The sequence below is a fragment of the Sminthopsis crassicaudata genome, chromosome X (genome assembly GCF_048593235.1).
Source record: "Sminthopsis crassicaudata isolate SCR6 chromosome X, ASM4859323v1, whole genome shotgun sequence".
In the NCBI taxonomy this organism is placed as follows: domain Eukaryota; kingdom Metazoa; phylum Chordata; class Mammalia; order Dasyuromorphia; family Dasyuridae; genus Sminthopsis; species Sminthopsis crassicaudata.
In genome coordinates, this window is record NC_133623.1 from 35,657,712 (window position 1) to 35,671,046 (window position 13,335).

Below are 13,335 nucleotides of genomic sequence, written 5' to 3' on the forward strand. Positions count from 1 at the left end.
AAATGGTGGGTGATTGTTGTGAGGCCTAAATAAGGTGGGCAGAGTGTATAGTAAGCCTTAAAGCATGTTACAGAAATGTCATTGTTATTATTGTTGTTGCTGTTGTTATTACATTCAAAATCCTAACCTTTTAATTATAATGTTAGAGTCACTTCTAATTGATATGCCTGTTTAAAGTGAACAATGCAAATGACAGAGCTGTAGAAACAATGAAGAAAACGTGTCAAGCCTAACAGAAGAAACAGCATTATTCACATTAGCCAAGGTACCTACTGGGATCCAATGTTTTATTTTGTTCTTTCCATTTTTTCTCTTCTCCTTCAAAGCAGTCCTTTCAAACCCAGTTCTCCTTCTTGATATCAGCTGTAGGGAAGATTGGATGGTGGAAGAGCTTGAAACCATGGTCCAAAATGAGATGAGAATATTCTCTGCTAGATTCTTATCATCCATTACAAGAAGCAATGAGGAAGTGACAGGCACAGGGCATTTGGAATATTCTGGAAAGAAGAATTTAACATTTCATTGAAATCTTCTAGCTTTCTATGCTTTCACTCAGACAAGATTTCATCATTTGGCCATGGAACAGTTCTCAAAATAAAAGGAACTCCTGATATTTCAGGCTGTCTCTATTTAAGTGTATTTAATGCCCATCTAAGTTTTGGGTTGAGCAATGCAGTAAAAACACACGACCTCATTAACAGTGATTGATCTGTTTCTTAAGCTGCAAAGATTTTGCCTACTTTATTTCTTTTAACTGTGTCTAGACTATGGAACTCTGACGATAGAACTCTGAGCAACTGTCAGCCCTGCATTGGAATGGAGTCTCAGGAATTGAGGGGAAAGGCAATGGTGGCCTCATTCCCCTGGCTGAGCCTGGATCAGTGTTTGAGCTAGGCCCATAAGAGCTGCCAGGTCTTTCACTTTATAGCATCCCTGAGGATCTTACCAATTAAGGTAGACATTTCTTGGGGTCAGGAAAATTATCTTGTTCCCCTTTGGAGAGGCAAAGGTCAGCAATCTGGAAGTATATGTCCTTCAACTTCCTCAACTTTGCAGATAAGGATCAAAGTTAGAGTTAAAATAGATTTAATCAAAAGAGAAAAATAGGAAAACCACATTATGCGTCAGCCATATTAATCAATATTGTTCTATCCTATGTATACATATATTGTATTTAACATATACTTTAATATATTTAACATGTATGGGACAACCTGCCATCTGGAGGAAGGAGGGGAGAAGTTGGAACAGAAGGTTTTGCAAGGGTCAATGCTGAAAAATTACCCATGCATATATCTGGTAAATAAAAAGCTATAATAAAAAATATTGTTTTATCCTATTTAAAATCATTTGACAATATAAGGTTGAATTTTTGCTGTGATGTAGGAAATGATGAGGTGATGGATTTAGAAAGCTAAAGACATACTTGCGGGGCAGCTAGGTGGCGCAGTGCATAGAGCCCCAGCCCTGAATTCAGGAGGACCCAAGTTCAAATCTGGTCTCAGACACTTAACTTTCCTGGCTGTGTGACCCTGGGCAAGTCATTTAACCCCAGCCTCAGGGGAAAAAAATACTTGCACTAATGAAGGATGATGTTATCCATCTTCAGAGAAAAAGGATTGAACAGTCTATCATAAATGCACATTAATGTATATGCTTATATATGAGTATGATTATAGTTTTCTATGTATATATGTGTGTGTGTATGTATATAGAAAGAAAAAGATAGAAAGAGAGGTAGAGGGAGGGAGGAAGGAAGGAAGGAGAGAGGGAGGGAAGGAAGAAAGAAGAAAAAAGGAAGTAAGGAAGTAAGGAAGAAAGATTGATAAATAGATGGATAAATAGGAAGGAAGATAGATGGACAGAAAGATAGTAAATAGATAAAAAAGATAGAAGATAACTAAACAAAAATGAAGACAGGCAGGTAGAAAAGAAAAGATAGACTGACAAAAAGAAAGGAATAAAGGGGAAGAAATAGATCGAGACAGAAAGATAGGAAAGAAGATAGAAAAGAATGATTAATAGAAAGTTAAAAAGGAATGAAGGCAAGATATTGATAGATAGAAAGGAACAGAGATGAAAAGAGGGAACAGTAGAAAGAGAGAGAGAGAGACAGAAGACAGAGAGCGACGGAGACGGAGAGGGAGGGAGAGAGAGAAGGGACAGAGAAAAGGGAGAGAGAGAGAGACAGACAGAGACATAGAGACAGGGAGGGAGACAGAGGGAAAGGGAGAGAGAGAAAGAACGCGCGCGGGGGGGGGGGGGAGGGGGAGAGGGAGAGAGAGAGAACACGCGCGCGGGGGGCGGGGGGGGGGAGGGGGAGAGGGAGAGAGAGAGAACACGCGCGCGGGGGGCGGGGGAGAGGGAGAGAGAGCGCGAGCACAGTGTGCAGTATTTCTCATGGAGGCTTTCTTGAAACGGACATTTAAGTACAGATGAAGAAGCTGTGGCGCTGAGAGCACACGTGATTTGTTCAAGTACCTGTAGCTACTAAGTGGTGCATCCGGATTTGGCCCCAGACTTTTTGCCCCCCAGTCAAGCCGTCTTTTAACTCGGCAACTTTCCCCAAAGAAAGCACCTGGCCCAAAGTTCGAGCTCCATCCCCCGAATCCCAGAGCCCCCTCTCCAGTCCGGAAAAGGAGCAATCCCCTCCAGCAGGGCTTTCGGAGGCCTGGTCTCTGCTGCCCCCTGTCCCTCAGATAGTGCGCCCCTCTCCCCGGAATTCCCGGTCCTCGCTCCTTCGGCAGGTCCCAGGAGAGACCCAAGCGTCACCGAGCCCGCCCCGTCCCGACCCGAACCGTCCCGTCCCCCTCCCCCCGCCCCCTAAGCAGGCTGTCCCGTTCCCTTAAAGACCAGACTAGGCCCGGGTCCCTCTCTGTTGACGCGACCTTCCTGCTGTCTACTGCGCATGTTTTTACCATCAAGGGGAGAAGTGGGAAATTCTCCTTATCGAACAGGGAGTAGAGCGCCCCCTACAGGACTCCCTCCTCATCGTTCCTCCAGAACCTCTGACCGCAAAAGATCTTGACCAGAAGCCTGGGGGCACAGATTTCCCCTGCCCCGGAACCGTACAGATTATTCAAAGTCCAACTCATCCATTTTCCAGAGGATGCTCTGGCCCAGGGAGTGCAAATGATGCGCGAAGGCCACATGTCTGTTGAGTGAAAACCAGGATTTGGACGGAGACCTTCCTAAATCAAAGTTACATAGGTCCATCGAGATTACCCAAATGGGACAGGAGGGTACAATGCTTTGTGAAGCCTAAATGCTGCACAAAGGTCAGCCATATCTTTACTACACTGGCTCCTGCTACTATCATTGCAAGTCCAGCATTTATCTTCTGCTGTGGGCAGGGAAAGGGGTGTACAGCACCATTTCACAGCTTCAGGAGAATCACCATCACAAAGCAGTCCAGCAGTTAGCATTTATTAAGTACCTACCCTGTAGCAGGCACTGTGCTAGGCACTGGGGACACAACTACAAAGAATGAACCAAGCCCATTCTCAAGGGACATAAAGCTCAATGGGAAACAAAACAAGTAGATATAAACAGAAGAGACGTGTATTTTATAAAGAGAATACATATAAATAAATAAGTAATCAACCACAAAGCGGTTTGGAAGGGAGGGCCATGATGAGTTTCTTCCCAGTTAATTTATTTAAGCATTTAGCTAAGCAATGTGGGGTAGTGAAAAGGGGACTAGATTTGGAGGTAGTGGATCTGAGGTTCTCCCCTGATTTTCTCTTCACATATCTTGCCTACAGACTCCTCATCTGTGAAATGACAGGACTAGATGAGTTTGAAGGCCCCTTCCAGCTTTAATCTGTGATCATCTGGGAGGGAGTTGGACCACAAGACCTCACCAGTCTCTCAACTTAATAATCCCCTATTATTTATCACACAAGGCTGGTGTGGATCAGAGCTGGCATTCTGGAAATCCTCAGGCAGACACCATTCATTCTCTCAAGCCCCTCATTAGAACAGGGAGAAAAAGAGGTCTTAATCAGTACCAGCTCCATGAGCCTATAATTTTTTTTTCCAGTTAATTCCACCAAAAATCCAATTTAGAGAGCCTTCCCCATGACTTAATAGAAAATAGTGAATTCAAAGCAGATTTTATCAGTTCTGTGTCAACAAGGACTTTTCTCACCAAAAAAAGCTTTCTTCTGCTGTTTCTCTCTGAAGCTCTTTCTACCTTCTTTTTTTCTTTTGCTTTGCTGTCTTCTAAGGTAAAGAAACCAGGCTATTAATTTAGAATGAAAAAAGGCATATTTTACATAAAGAACTTCTCTTAGAAAGCTGCCAAAAGTTATCTCTCCACTGGATAATGTCATAAATAGGATTTTTTCACAATCCAATCAATGGGCTTGTGAATCCAAGCCAGTTTATATATCCTTTCAATATTTCTGGGTTGAAGAGTAGTATATTGCCAGGTTTCACTAAAATGTGCTTTCTTTCCTAGATGACTGTATTTGTTTTAGTCAGGGATGCAAATATATACTGACTCTGAAGCCTTCACACTGAATGAATTTGCTAGGATACAATGAAACCAACAATGTCAACAGAAAATACCAGTGATGCTCTCAGAGGACCAATGCAGCCCTACCTGAAAGTACATGACTTCTGCCAAGAGAACTCAAATCACTAGATCAATTGTCAAGCTTCAAAAAAAAAATCACTTAAAATTCATAAATTTTATGAAAAAAAAAAGACATAATGCAACCGATTTTCCTATACTCATTTCACTCTAGTCAGCAATGTCCTATATTTAAAATCAATACTTAATATATTGATAGTATCCATACAGGGCACTGGTACTAAAATACCCCCTCTTGACTAGAATAAAATAGTATGCTTAAATATTTTAAAAGGAAATCATTGATACTACAGACATCTTGATAATATGCTTTAACTGAATTTTAGAACAACATTTACAAATTATACAATCTGGTAATTATGCTTTATTTCTAGAGAGAGGACCCAATAGCATTTGGGTCTCAAACAATTTTAATGTACAATATACATTTGACAAAGGCCTCGTGTCACCTCACTCTACATAAAGTCTTTCCTGATTTTCTTGCCCTTCCCCTCTCCAGCACCTAGCACATCCTAAATTATCTTGTCCCTATTTTCAATATACCTGTATTTGTGCATATTATCAGACCGGAAATTCTTCACCTTTTTGTTTATGTCCTGACTGGGTGGATTACATAACAGACCATCCATTTGCCTTCTTAGGCAAGGCAAAAGCTGTTCTACATACTCTGGCCAACACAAGTTTCCTGTAAAGAAATTACATGAAACAAAAGAAAGAGATCAGAAGATCAGACCTTAGAGTCTAGCCTCCTCATTTTAGAAAGTAAGACAATGAGACAGAATGGGTACATATAGGTACTAAGGTCAAAAGTTCTTTCTACTGCATTACATTACTACCTCAATGGTAACTAAAATTTATATGAAGACTGGGTACCAATAACAAACACTGGGTACGAATCAACTAATGATGAGAATAAACGTTTTCTGCAGTTTCAGACTTGGAAAAACCCATTTTAGGATAGCAAGCCTTAGTCTGATTGGAATATTTTTTTCTTGAAACAGGAAGTAGCTAATAACCCATACATGGATTATTTATTTTTCAAAAATTCAAAATTTCTCATCCAAAGGCCAACACAAAGAACAGTAAAGATGGCAGTCCTTAATCAGTCTCTTTAATTGCCTAGATCAGGGTTTCTTGTGACCCTTTTCCACCTGAGAAATTTTTATGAGACACCAGGTATATAGATATATAAAATAGTTCGACAATTCAAACATTTACTAATTAAGATATATCTATATCTATATCTATATCTATCTATCTATCTATCTATCTATTATATTTACTACATTGAGTTATAAAAGCCCATATGGGGTCATGAACTACAGTTTAAGAAATTTTGACCTAGAACTATCATCTATTTTTAAGAAATAAGAGGTGACTGTGCTTCAAGGATTAGATGGTCAGATGTGTTGAATGTACTTGAATCCAATCTGTTTAACATTTTTATCAACGACCTGGATGAAGGCAAAAATGGCATGCTTATCAAATGTGCAGATGTCAACACTGGAAGGTATTGCCAAGATTCCAAAAGAACATTGTCAGGCTAGAATATTGGTCTAAATCTAACAATAGAGAAATATAAAGTCTTATACTTTGGTTCAAAAAATCAACTTTGCAAGTACAGGTTTGGGGAGATGTGATTAGATAATAGCTTATCTGAAAAAATTCTGGAAGTTTTAATGTAATGAATGCACAATATGAGTAAGTGTGGCAGCACCAAAAGAAGCTAATGTGTTCTTGGGTTGCATTAAGAGAATAAGTGCTTCCAGGAATAGGAAAATGACAGTCCCTCTGTACTTTGTCCTTGTCAGACTACATCTCGAGTGTTGTATTTAGTTCTGGGGACTATATTTTAGTAAGGACGTTGACAAAACAAAACAAAAACTAAAGGCCTCTAGCATGCTAGTTTTGTTCTCTGTATAGCACACAAGGAAGATCATGGACATCTATCACACAAATTGAGAAATCATGGGTCACCAATGGAGAAAACACTGACATCGATGAAATCTCAAATTCATTTGAGATAGTGAAATACAATGAAGTATTATCCCTGGACATAAATGAAAACCTAACTGGTGTTAGGATGACAACAGGGTAAATGATAAACCTGCCTGTTTGTCAGGGATATGGTAAAGGAGACTGTCATCTAGATTCAGGTTCAGGTACAGATTCAATGGCCTATGAGATTCTGTGATTCCATGGGTCTCCTCATTTTTCTTTTTATCTACTATTGCTCAGGCAAACTTTGGGATGTGGATAGCAGATTACTTTGGGATGTTATTCCAAAAATCATACTTTGGCAGCATCTCCAGGATGCCAAGGCAACTTTCTGAGTCAATTTAATGAGGAAAAAAACTAGGCACTACAAAGCTACAGTCAGCCAAACCAAGGGCTTCAACAGTCCTTAGTAGATAAAGCTTTGGTTTGTAATACTTATCAGAAAAGGCTACTACATATCTCCTCCTATTTTCATGCTTAAGTATTAATACTTAGATGACACAATACTGGGGGGAAAAAAGTACAAATATATGAAATTGTTGTTGTGCAAGAATAGTTCTTAGGTTTAAATTATCCCCCTTTATTTAAAATAATACTTTCTGCTACTAACCATAGGACTGCAATGTAATTCTTTGTTAACTTCCATCTTAATGGTTTACAATGGAAACTAATATCGGCCCAATATAGCATGATCTTCAAAATAAATAGCAAATAGAAGAACAATTTACAACTTAAAACATTCACAATATATTTTGCTCACTTTCCTTTAAGTAAGGAAATATTTACAAAGAAAATAATATCATAACCAAAGGCAGTCTATGCCTTTGATCCCCTGCCTTCCCATTTCTACCATCTCCATTAGAATGAGAGCACCTCATTCAAGAAGAGACTGTTCTTTTTACCTTTAACACTGGGATATACCATAGCACAATGTATCTAGGACATCACAATGCCTGGTACACAATAGAAACTTAATAAATGCTTATTAATTGAATGAGTGTCTCAGGAGCCTTTCATCTTCAAAATCCTTCAACTTCTGATGTCCAAAGGGAGAAAGATGCTTTCAGAACTATGATTGCTGTTATTTAATATTTAATAATATAATATTAGGAATTTATGTAGCCTTTTAAAAGTTCCAAAGCACTTTATGATGTACATCATTTCATTTTAGGCTTACAATGGCCTCATGAGGAACATAAGATTAATATTACTTCAATAACAATAATGATAGTAATATGTACCACTTACATTACACTAAGATTTGCAAAAGTGTTTTACATATTTAACTCATTTGAGTTGCTGTAACACAGATGCTACTATGACAACCTGTGGAGGGCTGATGTAGAGGGACTGTATGTCATGGGGGTTAATGAGATTGATGAAGTGAAAGCATGGATGAGGGGGAATTGACAAGTATATTGAAGGCCCCAAGCATTGAAGTATGGGTAGAGGTGAAGAGAAAGATTATGAGTCCTCCTGGAGAAAGGAAGGATTGTAACTTGGAAGCCATATTAATCTAGACTGGCTGATATAAATAAGGGGTTTTGAACCAGTTTTTTGTGACCTAGTCTCTTTGAGCAATTTAATGAAGCTTAAGAGTTCTTTCTCAGAATTCTGTTGTTAAATGCAAACACAAAAAATAAAACACAAAAAAATTACAAAGGGAATTGGTCTTATTGAAAAAAAAAAAGTGAAAGAATTTTTTAAAAATTCACAGACCACGGGTTAAGGAGCTCTAAATTAGATTTTCAAAGGAGAATCAGGTTCAGGCTAATGACAACAGGTGATGGTAAATGGTGATGGAAAAAAAGATGGTAGACTACTCATCCTGTCTCAGGGGGAAAAGAGCCAGGGATTCTGTGTCTTCTCAGGGGCCAGAAGTTTCTACAAGTACTAGAAGAGAAAAAGTGTATAAGGTACAGAGATCTAAAATGAGAGGAGTATGTCAAAAATGGGTCACAGGTTCCAGAGGGCAGGTGAATTAGGAAGGGAAAAAGACAGAGACTGTGGAGGAGCAGATCTAAGGTTGAGAGGCATCTAAGTGAATTGATAAGTTGCAAGAGAAAAGAATGTTTGCCTCAAATTGATGATGGCTCAGAAGTATAGGAATCAGCAGAGCAGGATACAGGATTTGCAGGCCATAGCAAGAATGATAGGCATTTAACAGAAGCAGAAGAGATTAAAAAGAGGTGGCAAGAATATCCAAAAGTACAATATAAGAAAGATCTTAACATAACTGATAATCACAATGGAGTGGTTGGTTACTGATCTAGAGTCAGGCATCCTAAACAATGAAGTCAAGTGGGCCTTAGGACACATTGTTAATAATAAGGCTAGAAGAGGTGATGAAATTCCAACTAAGCTGTTTAAAATCCTAAAGGATGATGCTACTGAAGTGATGCACAAAACATACCAGCAAATTTGGAAAACATAATAGTGGCCTATAAAGCCGGAAAAACTCACTTTATATCTCAATTCTAAAGTGCAATGCCAAGGATGGTTCAAATTGCTGAACCATTACACTCATTTTACATAGGTTTCAGTAACATGTGAACCAAAGATTACCAAAGAGCAGGCTGATTTTCAAAGAGGTAGAGGAACTACAGACCAAATTGCCAACATGTGCAGGATTATGGAGAAAGCAGGAGTTCCAGGAAAAAACATCTACTTCTGTTTTATTGACTGCACTAATGCATTTGACAGTGGATCAAAACAAAATGTAGCAAGTCCTCACAGAGATATCAGATCAGAACACAGTACCAGATCATCTGACTTATCTCCTGAAGAACTTGTATACAGTCCAAGAAACAACAATTAGAACTGAACATGGAACAACTGATTAGTTTAGGATTAAAAAAGGAGACTACTAAGGGTGTATATTGTCACCTCTTTATTTAACTTTTATGCCGAGTACGTCATGTGAAATGCCAAGCTAGATGAATAAAAAACTAGAATGAAGGTTGTCTGGAGAAATATCAACAATCTCAGATGTGCAGATGGCACCACTCTGATGGCAGAAAGTGAAGAAGAATTAAGGAGCCTCTTGATGAGGGTGAAAGAGGAGAATGTAAAAGCTGGCTTGAAGCTTAACATCGAAACAACTAAAATCTTGGCAACTGATCCCCATTACTTTCTGGCAAACAGGGAGAAGAAATGGAAGGAGTGTCAGACTTTCCATTCTTGGGCTCACAAATCATTGCAGATGGTGACTGCAGCCATGAAATTAAAAGATGCTTGCACTTTGGAAGAAAAACTATAACAAATATGGACAGCATACTAAAAAGCGGAGACATCATCTTGCCAAAGATGGACAAAGGCCCATATAATCAAATGTTATGGTTTTCAGGTAGCAGTATATGGCCTGAGCATTGGACTATAAGGAAAACTGGGTACTGCAGAATCAATACTTTAGAATTAGGTTATTTGAGGGGCAGCTAGGTGGCGCAGTGGATAAAGCACCAGCCCTGAATTCAGGAGGACCCAAGTTCAAATCTAGTCTCAGACACTTAACACTTTCTAGCTGTGTGACCCTGGGCAAGTCATTTAACCCCAGCCTCGGGGGGTGGGGGGGGTGGGGGGGGAAGAATTAGGTTATTTGAGAAGACTTTTGAGAGTTCCTTGGGCAGAAAAGAGTCAATAATTAAGAAATTAATTTAGGATATTTACTAGAAGGTCAGATACAAAAGTTGAAGCTTAAATACTTTGGCAACATGAAAAGATGAGACTCATGGAAAAAGACACTGATGCTGGGAAAGATTGAAGGCAAATAATGAAATGGATAGATAGCATCGTGGAAACAACGAACATGAGCATGGATAGACTTCACAAGATGGTGGAATCTAAAAGAGCCCATTGTGCTAGGATCTATAGAGTCATGAAGAATGACAAAGGACTGAATGAACAATAAGAAGAGGCCCAGGACATGACAAGAAAGATTTGATGAGTTCCTCCATTCCTCTACCTTCCCTACATCTCTCCAGTCTCCAGGGTGTTTTTTGGCTTGGGAGCATTGGCATAAAGCTAGATACTCTCACACAGAGAAACCAGAAGGAGAGGCAGTGGAGTAATTACCTGTATATTCTGGTTAGGTTTCTTTTTACTCTTTTTGTTATATTGGAAGGCATAGAGGAATGGGGTGGGAGTGGAGAGGGGCAAAAAGGGCAGTATACATTTCTTACAGAAATTACTGTGATGTAAAAAAAGCATCAATAGAACAAGGAAGGAAGAAAGGAAGGGAGGAAGGAAGGAAGGAACAAAGGAACGAAGAAAAGAAAAACTTAAGGAAAAATTAAAAAAAGAAAGAAGTGACAAGACTCATTGGATTCTTATCAGGATAAAGGGTAAAGTCATGTCTCATTTTAATCAAAATATGACCTTCAAACCACTGATTGCCAAGGATCTCTCAGTGGACCCCCTACTGGGAGGGAAATCTGTAATTAGGTAAACACAAGGGAAAGTCCCATTTTTCCTAAAATTGGAGAGACACTTACATATGAACATTATGATCCAATGATTCTTATTTTTCTCATGCCCACAATTCTAAATCTCATTGTACAGTTGAGCAACAAGTGTCAATAAGGACCAAAACAGTAAGTATCTATCTCCTCCTAAGAATCCTGCTGTCTTTGCCTCTATTTCCCCTTAAAATCCAACCTTTAACTAGGAAGATTTCATTAATGATTTTTACCTATGCTGTACTTTTTTAAATTGTCATGCACAAGGGGCCATGTTAGTAAAGTAGGTGGTTTGGGATAATACATTTTACTATCAGGACTTGTTTTCTTAGCATACTCATTTTATATAAAGATATTCCTGGAGAACCTCAAAATATTTTAGACAAAAGAGGTGACTGGGAAGAAAAGTACAAGAAAGTCATGTTTATAAAACTTAATAATATTTTGACTAAATATATGTCACTTTTATAAGGACATTGAAGTACTATGAGAGAGGATGAAAAAATGAGAAAAAGAAAAAAGACATAGGGCATTCAACAGAAGAAAAGATGGATGTATGTAAGGAGAGAGGGAGGGAAGGAAGAAAGAAAGGAAGAAATGAAAGAAGGAAGGAAGGAAGGAGGGAGGGAGGAAAGAAGGAAGGAAGGAAGGAAGGAAGGAAGGAAGGAAGGAAGGAAGGAAGGAAGGAAGGAAGGAAGGAAGGAAGGAAGGAAGGAAGGAAGGAAGGAAGGAAGGAAAGATCAAAATGGAAAGAAAATTAAAAAGCAAGGAAAAACTGAAAAGACTCATTGAATTTTCATCAGCAGAGCTGAGTATACTGATATCTCTGTTATTGAAACTATGACCCCCCAAAGTCATTGTCAACCATGGATCTCTCAGTGGACCCCCTGCAGGGTGGGAAAGCTATCCCTGGATTAACATAGCATAAAGGCCCATTTTTCCCCAAATGGGATACACATTAATGTCTTGAAAGTAAAATGTAATGATCCTGATCTCTCTCTGCCCCAGATTTCTAAATCTCAATCTACAGGTGAGCACCAAGTATCAATAAGGACCAATACCATCAGTAAGTATGGGTCACACATTAGTGATCCTGGAGTCTTTGGATTGATTTACTTTTTAAAACCCAACCTTCCAAGAGAAATATTTTATCATTGTTTTTCCGTGTGCTGTACCTTCTTAAATTGTAGTGGGCATGCATATGGGGCCACGTCAGTAAATTTTGTATTTTGGGAAATTACATTTTAATACCTGGCATTGTTTCCTATGCACAACCATTTTATATATAACAGTATTCCTGGGTTTCACTGAAAAAATTTTAGACAAAAAATGTCACCAGTGGGAAAAGTACAGGAAGCTTAGGTTTTTAAATTAACATTTTGACAAAGTATATGCCCCTTCTATAAGAAAAGACTGAAATGGATAGTGAGAGAGAACAAAAAAAAAAAAAAGAGAAAGAGAAAAAAAGACACAGGACATTCAAAACAAGAAAAGATGAATGTAAGTGGGGAGAAAGAGAAAGAAGGAAGGAAGGAAGGAAGGAAGGAAGGAAGGAAGGAAGGAAGGAAGGAAGGAAGGAAGGAAGGAAGGAAGGAAGGAAGGAAGGAAGGAAGGAAGGAAGGAAGGAAGGAAGGGAGGGAGGGAAGGAGGGAAGGAAGGAAGGAAGGAAAAATAAAAAGAAGGAAAAATGATATGACTCCTTGAATTTTCATCAGCATAACTGGGTAAAGTCATGTCTCAGATTAATCAAAATATGACTTCAAAGTCACTGTCAAGCAAGGATCTCCAAGTAGAAACCCTGCTGGGTGGTAAAGCTAACTCTGGGTGAATATTTGGGAAATGCTCCCTTTTCCTAAAATGGGATAGAAACTAATGTCTGGGCATTATAATGTAATATTCCTGACTCTTCTCTTCCCCAAAATTCGAAATCTCATTTTACAGTTGAACACTACGTATCAACAAGGACCAACAACATCAGTAACTATGGGTCACCTCCCATGAATCCTCCTGTCTTTGCCTCCATTTCTCCTTTAAAATCCAACCATTGACAAGGAAGATTGCATCAATATTTTTACTGCTGTACCTTCTAAAATTGTGGTTGTCATGCACATGGGATCATGTAAGTAAACCTTATGGTTTGGGATAATACCATTTACTATCAGGCATTGTTTCCTTAGCATATCCATTTTATATAAAGATATTCCTGGAGAACCTCAAAATTATTTAGACAAAAGAGGTTGCCATGGGAAAATGTACAGAAAGCTCAGGTTTATAAAACTTAATAAC